Source organism: Thermobia domestica, chromosome 15 (genome assembly GCF_964235325.1).
Source record: "Thermobia domestica chromosome 15, izTheDome1.hap1.1, whole genome shotgun sequence".
NCBI classification, from domain to species: Eukaryota; Metazoa; Arthropoda; class Insecta; order Zygentoma; family Lepismatidae; genus Thermobia; species Thermobia domestica.
The window spans coordinates 140,501,107-140,518,136 of record NC_137468.1 but is presented as its reverse complement, the minus strand read 5'-3'; the positions used below and the strand labels follow the sequence as shown (position 1 = coordinate 140,518,136).

General features: G+C 36.5%; 1 protein-coding gene and 1 long non-coding RNA gene across 3 annotated transcripts in view; both read left to right on the top strand.

Moving 5' to 3' along the window:
- Epac (Exchange protein directly activated by cAMP) overlaps nt 1-17,030 on the top strand; it is a 1,466,091-nt gene that overhangs the window by 221,339 nt on the left and 1,227,722 nt on the right. The gene's annotated exons all lie outside the window — the stretch shown is intronic.
- LOC145671913 (uncharacterized) lies at nt 6,676-16,714 on the top strand. The gene is made up of 2 exons (XR_014128574.1): nt 6,676-7,122; nt 16,574-16,714. It is a non-coding gene; the product is annotated as an uncharacterized LOC145671913 (long non-coding RNA).

The following is a 17,030-nucleotide window of genomic DNA, read 5'->3' as shown; positions in this document are numbered from 1 at the left end:
TTGTTTGGTGCGAGCTTGTGCAAATAGATTTTAAATGTCTGACTGAAAGCTAGGTTTGAGAATTTAACGTATTATAGCATCTTCTTGTTTATGTGAAATATAGATTCGATCCTTTATTGGAGATAAGTATATATTATCGTAGGAGCCTTGAGAGTTCTGTTTACTTTTAGTACAGTTTGTGGGAATAATAAAACATACATAATAGATACATTGGAGTTTAGTATGTTCATGATAGTCACTTAGTGTCAATAGTTTGTTCCGTATTCTTCATATTTCATGGTTGATCAGTTAATAGAACTAATTTCTTACCAATACGTAAATAACTATATATTATGCAGTTTTAAATACACTTAAACACAAAATCTTGATCCTCTGTATTATTTATCATTCAATTACTTTTTCCAGGTACATTCGGTTCAAAAAGTGTAAAAGCTTTTGCAGACCAGTCATCTTCAATGAGGTTTTCCTGATTCTCACGAGGCAAATGCCGGAATGGTATCTCACATATTAATCCCAGGCCACTGTCTTTCTTCCTCACCAATTCCCCGAGGCACTGCGATCCCCGAGGGATGTCATCTCTCATATCTGACGAGCTGACATGTTGAAAGCCCAGATACCTAATTCCTAATCAATCAATCATTTGGTTTTGTTGGAAATAAACATACTGAGTCCTAACCAATATAACCATTAACCTTCCGTTACAGGGCCAGTGCGTCATAAATTTTACACTGCTAAACAATAAAACAAGTAGACGAAAAAGAAATGAGATAAACTAATATTAAAATGACGTTCTGTTACATAGAGAAGTTTTCTCTGCCATTTTTCAAAATCATGTTTTCATAAAATTGTTGAACACTTACATAATTACAACATTCTTAACTTCATTGCATGTATACGCTAATAAAAGCTTCATAGTGCGAGTACGGATTTTAAAGTTGAAACTCATCCTATTGCTTCTCATATAGACAAGAAAACTTTCCTTGTTTATTACACTAGAATTGTTACGTATACTTTTAGCGAAACACGTACGATACACTTTGTGGGAACTTTCGTCATTCTCCTTTTGTGTGAGGCATGAAAGGTAGATTTCCCAAGCAGAACGAACCCTAGGACACTGACGCTGAACTTTAACCTCCGCAACACTTAGGGCTATTCTCATACTACGGGTACTTCTTCTCGACATCCAACGCTGGAGACAAAAAGTGGATTCTGTAGAAGCCAAGCCGTTGAAAATTTAATTAACCTGTTAGCGATGCAACAACCATTTCACAAGACAAAACTGTAAAAAGCTCTTGTAGACGAAGCAACGTAAATTCAAGGTAACACAAACGGCTTATCTCTAGTCTATCCCATTATAGAACGGAAATCTTTCTTAGCAAAAGTGGCTACACACGGCTGCTTTAAGATCACTCTGCTCTCACACCTGCTTAATATTTGAGGCAAACTAAAGTTACACCTTTGTATGTTGTATGAAAGTCACATAATCAGCTCAAAGGTTTAAGGAATCCAAAACTTTATCGTCTGTCTTATAGCAGAGGTTAATATTCCGTTATGTTTTTTAATACTTATTTATATTATTTATTACTGTTTCAAGTTCCTGTATGTCACGCTCTTGCCGTCGGTACCGTTGATGATGTTTTTGTGTATTGGCGCGAAAGACTATAAATTAGAGTTACTATTAGTCCCGGAAAACCCGGGACCGTCACGGAATCGAGATCTGCGTCCCGGCGTTCCGAAAATATTTCTCGGGACGCTTAAATGTCCCGGATTTCAGCGATGTAGAAAGAGAGGGAATATTATAGTTTGCTTTTTTCACAGGATTAGGAATAAAATTAGTATTTTCAAGTTCTGAGTATAGCAATTCAAAAGTTGAAAAAATGAGTATAAAATATAGATTTAGTTAAGTTCACGATTTAACTGCTTTGGCACTGAATGAAGCATTCCTTTCATTGGGTCAGGGATAAAAGGTTTTACTGCTCAATCTTATTGTTATCTTTAGTACTCTGATTCAATCTGCATCTTGCTTCTGAAATATTTTAATCAATGATCCCTGACCGATATTTTTGGTAATTTTCCGCTGATCATTCAAGAAGAAAAATATATTATTATAATTAACCCGGCACAGGGCGCGTGGTGAGGCAATCCCTCACTCCTTGCTTTCCCCATGTACTACTGCGAAATGGTTATGCGCACGTGTATATCCTTCTATGTATTCGAAGTTCACTATTTTTAGCTTCAATCTGCAACTACAGCTTGTTAATGAAGAATCGTTGTTTTTGTTAGCAGAGCATTGTTAGAAGCTTTGCAATTCAGTGAGATTTTATCTCACCTTGCGTCCTGTTACGTTACTATTTCTGGCAGTGTTGAATACTACAAATACATTGACTGTAGGTAAATATATTAAACTATGGACGACAAAACTGCACAAAAGTGTTACAATGGATGGATGAGGTGGAAAGGGAGATGAACATAAGGGAAGATGCAGCTGAAAGTGCAAGTGAAATAATGGACAGTTGCAGTGACGATGAAGGGGATAACGTTGAGCAAGTTGTACAAAGTAGTGAAAGTGAGTTTTCGGGAATAGAAACAGAACCCGATGTTGTAAATTCTGACCAAGTTGTGAGAGATAGACCTATATATACAGCGAAAGATGGAGTTACAACGTGGAATGCTCACTCCAGAAACACGACACATAAAACTAGGCATAGAAATCTCGTGAGACATTTACCAGGTGCCAGAGGACAAGCACGAAATGTAAAATCGCCAATGCAAGCATGGCATTTATTTTTCCTTGAAGACACTATAAAACAAATTGTGGAATATACGAATCTAAAATTAGCAGAAATTCGTATAGGAATAACACGTGAAAGAGATATTCGTAACACTGATTATGAAGAAATGTTAGCTCTATTAGGTTTGCTGTACTTATCGGGTATGATGAAGAGTTCTCGTTTAAATCTGGAGGACTTATGGGCAGCTGACGGAACAGCTCCAGAATTGTTTCGTTTGGTCATGTCTCAGAAACGGTTTCGTATGCTTCTACGCGCCCTGCGTTTTGATGACATCAACACCAGACAGCAGAGAAAAGAAGAAGACAATTTAGCTCCAATACGGACATTATTTGAAGAATTCGTATTGAAATGTGCGGCCTACTGGACACCACATGAACATGTAACTATTGATGAAATGCTTGAATCTTTCAGGGGAAGGTGCTCTTTTCGATGTTACATGCCAAATAAACCGGCAAAATATGGCATTAAAATATATTCCTTAGTGGACGCACATGTCTACTACACAATGAAAATGGAGATTTATCCGGGAACACAACAGCCGCGAGGATCATATGTTCAGGACAACAGTGCGCACGCAGTTGTCAAACGTCTCATCGAACCCATTACTAAATCTGGCAGAAATGTGACAACAGACAATTTCTTCACATCAGTTCCTTTAGCGCTAGATCTTCTAAAGAATCACGGTTTAACACTGGTTACCTCAGATTCCGGTTGAGTTCCTGAGTATAAAGGGAAGACCGCCATTTTTAAGCATGTTCGCTCATGGGGAAGATATGTTACTTTGTTCATATGTGTCAAACAGGAGAAAAAATGTGCTATTACTCTCCACAATACATGAAGGAGAACACATTGATGAAGCAACAAAGGAGCAGGCTAAACCGGAAATCATTACATTTTATAATATGACGAAGAGTGGTGTAGACTGTGTGGATGGGCTGAAGAGTCTCTACACAGTTGCAAGGAAAACCAACAGGTGGCCGTTACGTATCTTCTACACACTCCTTGATATTGGTGCTCTAAACAGCTACATCATATATAGATTTAACTGTGAAAATGCTGACGCAAGGAGACTCTATCAGAAAAAAGTTAGCAATGGATCTCTGCAAGCCATACCTCACTAGAAGAGCAACAATACCATGCTTGCCTACACTTTTGCGATCACAGATAAGAAGGATCCTGGGTGACTCTCCAACACCTGTGCACTCCGAGGCACCAGCAGGGAATAGTGATAAAAGGAAATGTGGCTTCTGTCCCAGGAAGAAAAATCGATACACCAAAACATGTTGTGCAGACTGTGTTGTCCCAGTGTGCAAGGAGCACGCACCAGCTGTTCTCTGTAGCAGGTGCCGAGGGCGTGAACAACATGAAGACAGTGAGTGATAACTGCCACATTCCGAAAGGATTTTGCTCGGTTTGAATAAAGTGTTTACCATTTTGTTCATTTGTTTGTTTCTTGTGATTCTGTAGCTTTACTGTATTATTCAGTGTTGGAAAATTATTGATTTTTTTATTGTGTAGTGATATCAATAACCAATGTAAAATACCCTGTATATATGACTAAAATATTCTAAAGTTGTAAATTTACAATAAAATTCACAATTAAATCTTAAACTGTGTTAATAAAAGGGATTTTTCCACTACTTTCAGAGGTGAGAGAAAATCTCACCACGCGCCCACTTGCGTTCCTAGTAACCACGCGCCCGGTGCCGGGTTAATAAAACTGAACAGACAACAATGGGAAAATGTTGGGGTACTTTTTAAAAATGTACCTTATGTACCTTTAAAAATGTGCCTTTAAAAAGTGTACCTTTAAAAATGTACCTTTAAAAATGTGAAGCTTATGAAAGGGCGGACGTATGCGTAGTAGTGTCCCACCGGATTTTCATTTTTGAAATATGGCAACCCTACTGTAAATTCAATAATACGTTTACTCTTTCTTTTCTTAATTTGTTGTTGATAAAAGGGAAACAAAATATAGAATATAAATAAGAATGTACATTTTAAGAGATAGTTATTGGGTGCAGATTTATCGTACGGATCCATACATTCTCTGTATCTTAAACAATCATTTTTGTGGAGTGGAATTGCATTCCTCTGTGTAGTTTTCCTTTAGGAGGACTTCAGTGTACATATATAAGAACTATTGTGCAAAACACACGAGCCAACTTATGTTAGATGGTCAGTGAAAGGTACGAATGCTGCGTAACAAAATCAGAATAGGAGTGCAGCAGCGGTGCCGCCTGGGAGTGTCCGTGGGGAGCGGGCACGTCAGCGACGGTGGATATACTCATAAAAGAGGACAGCCCAGAACATTGTATATGGCATAAAAACACTTAGCTTATTTGTTGGATTGTGTATTTGTACGTTACTAAGGACGTTGTACGTTACTAAGAACGATATATTTCCAGTTAGTGTCTCAAATGGAAACTTAAATCCACCTAAAAAATGAATGACATTATTTGGACTTAAACACAAGTACTACTTACACGAAATCCGGAACGTTTACATCTTTCATTACTAAGCTTGCCAATACCATTACAAATAGTGTGAAGTACCTTGGTGTCATTTTCGACAAACCTCTCTTGGAACTCCCTCCTTTTCATGTAAACACGAGTATATGGATCCTGTAACTCTCAAATACTTCTTCTCCCTCCTTTCAAAGTTACAAGCTAATATTCGCCGTCGGATGAACTTGTTACGCAGTTTGAGAGGCACTAATTAAAAGGCACCAAACTCATTCTTTATGTATATTCTATATATATATATATATATATATATATATATATATATATAAAAAACGTTTGTGTTCGTCCTGCTCTTACACATGGACATGTCACCTGGTTATAAGCTTCACAAAAGTTTTATGACAAGCTACAGTCCAGGAGCATGATATCTTAAGCCTTGCTTATTTATTGCCGCCACGCACTCCAACTTCTGAGATCTACCTCGCACAATAATACCAAAATTCTTACGTCATCTGTAGAGACTTCCGCTCTCGTTACATTCAACGCTGCATATCATACACTCATCCGATTCTTCATGAATTCTTACATGTTAGACCATATACCAGGTTTACCACGTTATGATTGTTCACCAATAGATTATTATCTTGCTATCCACGAAAGTGATCTGACCGCTGTTCTCTAAAACCCCGTCGTCGCATTTATTGGCACCATCCCTTCATCCATTGCATGTAATTTCATCAATGCATCCCTTTGTCAACTAACAGGGCTCCAAGTGTCAATCTTCTGTTCTGGCATCTCGGAGCGGGTTTAGACACCATCGTCGCAACTAACATCCTAAGTCCTTGTTTCTATTACCTACACTTCATCATTTAGGCTACATGTCATCCTAAAATCTTCTTATATGCGTAAATAAAAATGCAATAAATAAATAAATTCCTGATACCTATCCACATAGACCTACAAGTAAAGTTATGCTCATGGCTCCAGATAATGCGTCACCTTCTGCGGCCCGCCCATATTTGGATGGGAGTGAAACTTCACTTTTAAGAAAAAGTGTTCTATCAATTGATATATCTTATCTCTTGTCAAGATTATGCGTAAATAAAAATTTAAAAGTTAATCACAATTTTGGCGTAATCAAAAGGTGTCTTACTAGTGTTATAATGAAATGCTTTTTCAGATTTGATGAGATCTGTTGATCGGTATACAAATGTGTCTCATCTTTGGGCTTCTTTTATTATCATTATTAAAAGCTAATAATAATGTAACATTCGACTTTTTGACCAAAAATGATAATTAATTGTCTGGCTTTTAAAAATGGAAAAACGACAGCTGAAGTTAACAATCAGTATTTTTACTTAGGTAAATATCGGTATTGTTAAAGCATTATCTCCTCGCAACAAACAGTTTAAATATAAAATGGCCTCAGTTGCTCATCCCTTATATTTGTAACGAAGATGTGTACTATTAGAGAGATATGCGTCGAACAAATTTGTATCACGCTTTTCTTGGTTTGTTTTTAGAGTAAGCCGTGAAATCATGTGTTCATGTCATCTATAATATAATGGTGTTTTGCAATAACTCCAGTTACGTATTTTCGATTTCTTTTGGCCTGTAGGAGTGTTCATTGTTGACTGTATTGGGAGTTGTTGAGACTATAAGAGCTTTGAGATGCATCGCTAACTGGTTGCTTCATCTGTCTTACGTTTGAATAATTAAACAAGTATGTTTGTATGAAGAATTGTTTAAACACTTGTTCTAGAATGCCTTAGTATTTTGGACATTGTTACGAAATTCAGAAAAACAGACTCAGAATGTACTACAATATTATGCTAGAATTGGCTACACTGAAAAGCATAGGCAAGGTAAGATTTTTTTTTCTCTTACTCACAGTGTGTAACATTAGAAGTTATTTGCACTATTCTAGGTATTATACATATATAAAGTAAAACTATTTAGTAATGTTCTACTGTTACGGCTTTAGGCGAAATATGTCATATGATTAATAAATAGTAGGGGAACTCCGACCACAGGCCATGTCCATAACAAATTCAGATAGCTTAGGATCGAACTAACAACTCTTCACACAAGAGCAAAACACTGAACCTTTCCTAAATACAATTCTTTATCAATCTAGCTGAAATTTTTTAAAGGTGTTAGTGCTCTCTCCATGTTAACAAAGTTAAAAATAACGTAAGGAAAGTAGGAAACGTAGAACAAATACACAATAAGTGAAATTTTTGTTTCATGCATGCGTGCCCATACTGGTGAGCCTGAGAAGACCTTCCCACTCCCCCAAAATATACCAATCTTTCCTTGGATCTTTGAATATCTGACAACACCTTCAAAATTAAACAGAAATCGAGGGCCACTGGTTCCATACCGCCTTTTCATATCAAGACGGATGAACCTTTTGAAATTTAGTTTGGAGCATAGAATGAAGCTTGAGACGGGTTTTTATTATTTCATTTTGATTACAATGTATATTCTAAGGCAGTAGAAGGTTCAAATTATATGCCAAAAAATGTGCCTCAAAGATTCCCTCAAATTAGATGAAACTCTGCATTTAAACTCTTCCTCTGTCTCTCTCTCTCACACACACACATACACGCACACCCCACACAAAATCATAGAAACGTGTTCTAGCGTTTTCGAAAATTCCATTTCTAAAGGGAAAAAGTAGGCAATTTCAATATTATTTTAATTTTTCAATTTGTGTACATAAAATGTCTTTCCCGAGCGAAGAATAGACACTCCAGCTGGTATTATATATATAGAAATGAAGAAAATAATGAACTACATTGAGATGCATTTTTTTAGTGTGAAAAGTTTATTTTCTTCAGTTGCCACATATTTCCCATACAATGACTTAAACTGTTTATAATCCGAATGCCCTTGGCAGACAATTATTTTGTGGTTGATTTAAATAAATATGAAAATTCTTCCTCTGTAACTTAATTTTAATTCAATAACCATTAGTTTGAAAACTATCTGTATATTCTTCTAGTAGATTTTTAAAATAAGAGGCTTGATAGTGTTTGTAATATTAAGATAAATATATTTAACATGTTGTTCACTTTAGATAATACAAAGGCTGATTGGCTTCCATATATTCGACTTTGAATAGTTTACTCAACTACGACACTCCACCCATCCATCACTCGTTATATTCTATGCGAGTATCATTAGTCTTGATTTTCTGCAACTGCACTTTGAACTAGAGGTGTACAAGGATTATTTTTATTCCACCCTTATTGAGACGCTTTCCAGATTGGAAACTATTATACCTCAAGTAAAGAGAGACAATATTTTAGAAGTCCAAATGCACAGTAGTCCACTGGATTGGATTCGTGACTCCTCACTGGGATGTAGGTGAATAGACTCGCTCTAATCCCAGTGCTAGCTTCCATCCGCTGTAGTGTTCCAACAATGATTTGCCAGTGTGGTTGTACGCTCTATCCTGATGCAGTTCTACCACTTCCGCTTCAACAGTGTGAGGATTTCGTTGTAAATCTCTCTTAAATTACGCTCATGGTAATACGCAGCATTCATTTTCATATTGTTCGCAACGTGAAGTAACTTTGATTTTCCCCAATAACAAAATCAGCCATACTCATGAAACCGGTTAATTTTCGATGCAATGACTTGACAAACAAAATAACCTAATCTCTTTTGCATCGAGTTTGTATAGTGGTTCGAACCTCTCCACAATTGGTGAAATATATCCATGCCTCGTTTACGGTGACTACAATCTCCACCGATCTCCAGCCAGATGGCACACGTCCACAGTTGATTCTCTGTTAGACTAGATGGCGGCTTTCGTCGCATAAACATCCTCCTTATCACTCACATTTTGCGAGATTGTAATTGGTTCACACGTAACCGGACATAGAACGCTGAATGGGTGGATTTTCTGACGCCGTTACTGTCTTAATGTCGCTCCACAGAAGCAGTGTCAACTTCACGAATCCGTTTCGAATTCGGCTTAATCGATGGTATTCATTTCGTTTCTCGTCCCTCTACATATCGTCGTACTATATGACTTTCATAGTGGAGCTTATGATTCATCTCCACACTGAACAGCAAATCTGTGTTTGTAGCTCATTTTATCTATGATGGGAAAACTGAAGCATGCATCGGAAAATACGTACTAAAATGTGACCTTCCCAGAATTAATTAACTTTCTGTATCATTAGATTTTGCAACAATACAGTACTTTGGAAGCAGACATATTACTGGCTCAGTGATGGAACTTTCTGTGCTGTACCGTAGCTCTTGGATTTCGTCTTTATGGTAGCCTATCAGTATCTGCATCTTTTCGACAACTTAATTTTACAGTGAAGTACTCAGCAATATGCAAATGAAATTATGGAGTAACTCAACTCAGATTCTGACCATACTTTTCTCAGGATGTTATACGTACATGGATACACATGAACAATCTTGGTCTGATAAGTCACGTCACATACAGAAGAGATCGTCAATTTGTTTTTATATCTCTTTATCCTTTATATATATATATATATATATATATATATATATATATATATATATATAATGTATGTGTGTGTTTTAATTCTTCTTTCCTTGTTTATGATGCCGTCGACGCTGGAAACCCGACAATTTAAAACTCAGTTCTGAAAATGAAAGATTGAAACAGCAAACTGTACACTTTCAGGATCTTCTGTCCATGAATAGGGCCGCAGTGGCTTGAAGCGTCGGAGGAAATGCCACAGCACTATAAAAATATAAGTTCTTAAGTGGACTAACATTTCCCGGACTCTCAGTCCAATCATAAATGGCAAATATTATTTCGAGCATCGATGGACGATCGCTAGCCATCCGTCAGCATCAGTTCAGTGTCCTCGTCTGGTAAAGAGATGCTGCCGGTGACTAGTCTATTAGCGATCGACAAATAGTCAGTTGAAGAATTCCGACACCAAAAGTTCTTCCCATCTTCACATTCTTCTGCTCATAGGAACAGACGCACCGGGCTTCCAACTGAAAGAAGCGGAAGAACCCTCCGTTATGAATTAAATCCTCGAATAATATGACCGAAGCCTTGTAAATTGTATCTTCCACCGCCGCTACCGACTGCTTTTACTATCAGCTCCTCGTCCGACCTGGTGCTGACTGCCTCATCATGAAATCTGTGTGTCGAAAGCTACCTTCAACTCTATTTGTTGCAACCACAAGTTTGCAATGGCATGGTCATGGTCATAAATTAGAGTAACATGCGCCCTTAGAATTTGCCACAGGGCGCTCTCGTTGCAGACTTTAGTTATCCAGAGTACCTAGGTATTCTCTCAATGAGTGGGTCACAACTGTGATTTTTGTTTCCCTCAAAAAGAGACTCTCTTCCTTTCTAAACACGGGCATGGGACCGGCTAAGGCGGAGTCAAAACTCGGTTCTGATGTTGAAATGCATTTGATTTTCTCCGAACCAACATCATCAGCACTGAAACAATTCAGATTGCCAACAACTTGGTCAGAGAGGATATACAATATTCATTCATAAGTGTAAAATTGGTTATTACAAAGTACGCCTTTTCACTATTTAAGAATAGCAAGTGCTCTTTCGCGTTATCGCATACAATATTTTCTGTACCATCATCCTTTTGTGCGACTTGCCTCTGCATTCTTCATATTGAATTTGTAAATTAAGACGTATATTATCTTTAAAAAATGTATACTTAATTTCGTGCTGTTATGTCTAACAGTTCAAAAAACATGATAACGTAATAATAATTTTCCCCCTTTATACTCACTTTGTCGCGGTGGAATTTCCAAAATTAATACAAACGAATTAACTATTCTCCTTATGTGTATCAAAGCCTTACGAAACATTACATCCAGAGTTTTAAAAGCCCTTCTCGGACTTCTCTCTCGTTAATGCTATGTTCACATATTTTACATTCAGCAGATCCAAAGAGACGTTGACACGCATATCAATTCGGTATTGATTTTTTTTTGTAAATACTTCAAATAAAGACTAATCGACATATCAAAATTTCTATTAATGAACAGAACCACAAACTGACGTTTTATATGGTATATTAAACATAAGACGTCTTTTTTCATAAACAATAGATACGATCATGTGGATAAAGAGAAATTATCAGGAAAAATTTCCAATTGTGTAATGGAAATGGAAAAGGCTGAAAGTGCCACAAAGTAAAATTTCCAGTATTCAATAAAAACTTCCTAAAACTGTGCTTTATCCTTTAAAGGTGCTGCTCCTTGCGAGTGCTCTAGAAACTAGTAGGAATTTTTCTGGCACTTTGGACCTTCTCTAGGTTATTGGCGATGTCGTTTACAACATATTCCATGCAAAAAATCGATTTTTTATTTTTTGGCACTTTCAGCCTTTTCCATTTCCACTACACAATTGCCCGCGAATATTATTTGTACTCAATTTTGCAAGCTGAATAATGTAAGAATAGAACTTCGAGGACCCAAAGAACTTTAAAACCGTACGTGGGGGTCACCCCATCTCTACTTTTAGTTTTATGTGTCTAATCCAATTAGGGTTGAGAGGCAAGAACATTTGAAAGTGCATTTTCTAATAATCAGCTTAATACCAAAGGCTTGCAAATTATTCTTGGTAACCAAACTATTAAGGAATACATTTGCACAGGGGGCAGCCTTTTGGCCATCATAGAATATGCGTAAATAATTATATAAATGAAATATTAAAGGCGGTAGCAAGTTTAAACATTAAACTCTTAATTGTTTAATTTTCAGAGTCGTTTTTACATGGGATTAGCGTCATACAAAGGGCTTGACTAAAGCATAATTCATGTGGTAATCAAACCCCTTAGTATGACGCTAATTGCAAGTAAGAACGACTCCAAATACGATGGGCCTTATGCAGAGTCGTTTTGACGTATGATTAGCGCCATACTAAGAGTTTGGGTAACGCACGATTATCATGTGTATTCAGAATCTCTGATTAGTATATAGTAGTTAAGTTAGTCACATTTAGAGCAGATTCTACCCTGGTTTAGCCACGATTTAGCCATAATAAACTTACATTATGAGAATACAAAGGCAATTACTGTCTTTCTTGCCTTTCATCTCATCGGTTGGATTGAATATGGTAGCTATTTAGCGGAGTCATCTACAATAGCAGAACCATTTCTTAAAGGGAGCTCTAAGAAATGAGTTGAAAATTTCCAGTTATCTGAGTGATACAATTGATCGATAAATTATCTTCCCTTATAATTACAACATAATCCTCCTATTATCGCTAATATTAATTGACTTCTACTTGTTCTTGCCATAAATACATTCCTCAGAAATGAATTAGTTTAATCATAATTCGATTTTGTGACTATAAGTTTTTTGAATTTCGTATTTCATTTTTACAGACTACGCATGTGCATGTCTAGTTTTTTTTGTAGTTGCCACATCTATTTTTCTCACATCTAGTTGGCAATCATACCCAAATCAACTCATTAGCTGAACTCGAAGCAGACTGAATACCAAAAGCCACACCCTCCTTAGTCCAGAACTAATACGACACTAACTAATCGCATGACTAATGCTTGATTAACGAATTCTCTCTGAATACTGCCCGATGTTTTATTCTTTAAACTTTTACGTCATAGGCAGCTATGCTACATTATGCCGTGCCATAGTAGGTCACTACTAAATTAAGTTACCGAAGAGATCACTTAGTTAATAAGGTTCCTGGGCTTAGAACATCTTCAAAAAAAAAAACTAAAATAAAAGAAAATATCCAAAGAAGCTGTAAGCAAACTAAACGTCGATTTATTTTTGTCAGAGAACCAATCTCAAAATCCTTCAAGAATTTACAAAAACATTTGCACAGGTGAGCGCAAGCAAACACTTGTGCACTTCTGAAAGAAAACAATATCATGTGGTTCTTTTTTCTGCAAATACTACGTTTAGTTTTACTTTTGAATCCATTTTGGAGGAGAGAAACTTCACTAAAGATAAGAACTGCTCTCCCTGCCATCTCTCAAAAATGTTATGAAGTTTCAACAGTTTTGAATAATATCGTATGTGGATATGTATGTCTTCAGAAGTTCGTTATGCAAAATGCGTATGTTTTCTATTAGGCTATACGCAATATTGATATTTCTGTTTATACAAAATTTGTTTGTTTCCGAATGTAAAAATAATACTAATAATAAAAATAAAAATAAATAAATAGTAATTAACAGGAAATTATAGTACTATGCAGTATGTATTATTGAAACGAACTTAAAGAAGTCTCTAACATTCAATATATTATATAAATACCAAGAGTAACTTTTGTAAAATTAATCTGATTTTAAGTTAAACTTAGCATATTCCTGCTATATAGCTTAAGTAAATAGTTCTATTGTCAAGAACAATAGGATAAGGGAGAGGAGAATGGGGAAATTTACACAATACATAAATTGTTAGAAATCTTTTTCCGGCTTAACTACATTTAAAAAAAATATATATACTTGATTTTAATTTCATATGATTTACTCGTATTTTCGATATTTTATTTCAGGCTTTCTTAAAAATGATCTTAATGACCCCATGCCGTAGGCGTCGGAGGACCACCGATGGGCGACTAGAAATATCTCGCCAAAAATTGGCTTCCCCGGAGCGACGATCCGCGGCGGCCCCACTTCCGTTTTGAAAATTATACCACCAGCGGCCGAGACGCGATGAAACACCAATAAACAACAAAATTACTCCCCCAAAATATGTTAAATCGCCCATATGCGTAATTTGTTACATTAAGGAGAGTCTAAAAAAACACTTTTTAAAAAAGTAAGAAAAATACATGCCCCAGGGTAGGCGCGAACCACCAACCTTTGGATTACTAGGCGCGTGCTCTTCCGACTTGGCCACGGAGACAATATAGAAAACATCGCTTGTATTGGCATAAATCGTTGAGGTATTTCTAATTTAGCTAATCAGAGTACTGTAACCGTTTATATTTGACGATAACCGTTTGAGATTAGATAAAATCCGTTCGCCATGTAATTTTATAACAAAATGACTATTACGTCTATTTACTTTATTTCATGGTTCTTCCATATTCACTTTCTAATGATCGGCTACAGTTGTCATCTAAATTCATACAATTATACGCACTCATATCAAGATTTTTCACTTCATGATGTAAAGGCAGGGGTTATTCTTGACCCCCGTAGCTCACTTTAGAAACAGTTAGTCAGGAAGAATAAAACCGCATGCACATGACTAGCGATAGTTCATGTTGGTCCCTTCGCGATTCTCCGCGACGAATCGAAGAAGCGCGGACCAAAATAAAGTCATCTCTGCTACGCGGTGGTAACTTCAATACTTCACTCTAGATATCTCTTTCGACTCGACGAAACCCTGCCGCCAGTGGCACACTAGCGGCAGTCCTTCAACGCGTCGCTATAGCGAAGATCGACATTCACCGGCAAGTAGGCCACTAGGTGTTGGCGACGTTTACGGCATGGGGGAACTTCTTTGCATTTCGTAAATGATCTAGTGAAGAACTCTATAATATAGTATAGTGTACAATTTAATATTTTGCTAGCAACCTTATATAATGGTGGTATAAATTTTCGCCAAAACGATTCTGGTCATATTTCATTATTACTACACTATGGAATAATATATTTCTTTCCAGAAGTCCAGAAAGTCCCGTATACTGAAAGAATAAGTTTCTTTGTATGTAGTTTTTCAAAATCAATATGACAATTTTATTGATATCTCAAAAATAAAGATAGTGGTAATAGATTTTCAGTATCACATAATTCGTTATGCAATGTAAGAAATAAGGTAGAAGCACGGACATGTCCTACTTTTGATCTTCATTCATAGTACAGAGTGTAGCAGAGTAAATTGTTATTTGAATTTGGAGTCGTGAAGCGATGGTTGTTACGAGGAGGGTGCGGATAGGTACATTCGAGAGGGCGGAACATAAAGCTGTACGTTATCTTAATTTGTTTTGCATCATGGAGTGGGTGAAGGTGGAGTGCGCATTCACTATCGAGGCATACTTTTCTAGCGGTCGCTCAATCACCGCCACGCAACGTGCATTTCGTACCCGTTTCAATATTGCGTCCCGTGGTCATGTTTGTGGTCGATAGTTGATTGTTTCTTTGGTAAAACACTTCAGGGAAACTTGTAATGGGAAGAAAAAACTAGGCTTCCACGAACAGCACGGCCACTCCAAAACATTGACATGGTAAGAATGTCTGTTTTGCGATTCTCTCAGCACTTCCTGCAAACATGCAGCTGCTGTTGGGTTGTCTACTCGTTCTGTGAGGCGGATCCTTCACGAAGGACTAAAATTTCATCCCTAAAAACTAGCTGTGATGCAGAAACTTCATCCATGCGATTTTAATGCTCGCGAAATTGCAACACAGTCGCCTGATTTAGCCCGCTGCGACCATCTTTTTTATGTACTATCCAAATCGTTTGTTTACAATGATCGCCATAAGACCCAGGCTCACCTGAAGAAAAACATTCAACATGCTGTTGCCAACATACCCGTCTATATCCTGGAAAGATTTGAACGAAACTTCCGAGTTCGATTAACGCAGTCTATTGAGAATAATACACGTCATCTGCCTGACTTCATCTTTAATGCTGTGTAAACATAAAATTTAAATATTGTACTTGATGCTGTTCAAAGAATTAAATATATATCTGCATTACTTCTTTTTAAATTGTTTTTTTTAAATAAGCAAATTGCTCTGTCCTACCCTGTATCAGTATTGAAATTAAGTTAGTAATTCCATCTTTGATACTATAGGCTCTGTCGCGAAATTTTAGAATGTAAAGAAATGCTGAAGCATTTAAAATAGATAAAATCAATTTTGTGATAGACAAATGTCAGTTAACACCTTCAACGGCAGGAACTAAGTACTGCACAATCACTCAATACTTTATAGAAACTTATAATCTTACACTCCTATGCTATAATAATAATAATAATAATAATAATAATAATAATAATAAAACAACTGTGTCACGGTGTCATAGGTTTTCATTAAAGTGTGTCACCAGTCAAAAGAAATTGGGAACCACTGTCCTAATGAAACAAACTTATTATGAATTACTTTAAAATATGCAATTACAGAATTAGCATAGAAAAGATTGCTTGTCCATCAGCCCTTATTTTAAGTGAACATAATTTATAGGAGCTAACAATTAGCAGTGGGAAGTCAAACTATTAAACTGATGTTCCTAATAGTTTTTATAATAGTTGATAATTGACCTCATTTTAGATTAGTGACTATTTATGATATTTTAAGTTTTCGTGAAGTAACTTGTAATGTTCGTGTACTGTGAGGTTTTTTTAACACCTAGGTAAAGCGAATATGAAGAATATTGATTGGATATTGGAGAAGGCACCAGTACTTGCAGAGTGACATAATCAATTTTTTGAACACGACTACACCTTGTTATCAATGTGGTTTGTATTCCTTTAATAAAATAATTCTCACTTTACTTGATTTATCTGTTAATACATTTTTCAAAATTAATTTGTAAGAAATACACAACTATTTTCCACTGTAGCAGAATGGACGTTTAATCTTCGATTAGGTTAAATTTACACTGAAGTTGCAAAACTCGAGCGTGACGAAATGTCATGTGGTATTAGACCACTTTGCACACACAACATTATCGATTAAAAATAAAGTGATATACTTACGTTACGAAACACAGCTGAGCGAGCGTCAGCGATCGAAGGGGGTAGAAGCCTCACAGTGCTCGTTTCAGTCCATCACAATGATAGTACCATGTGATATTACGTCACGCCTGG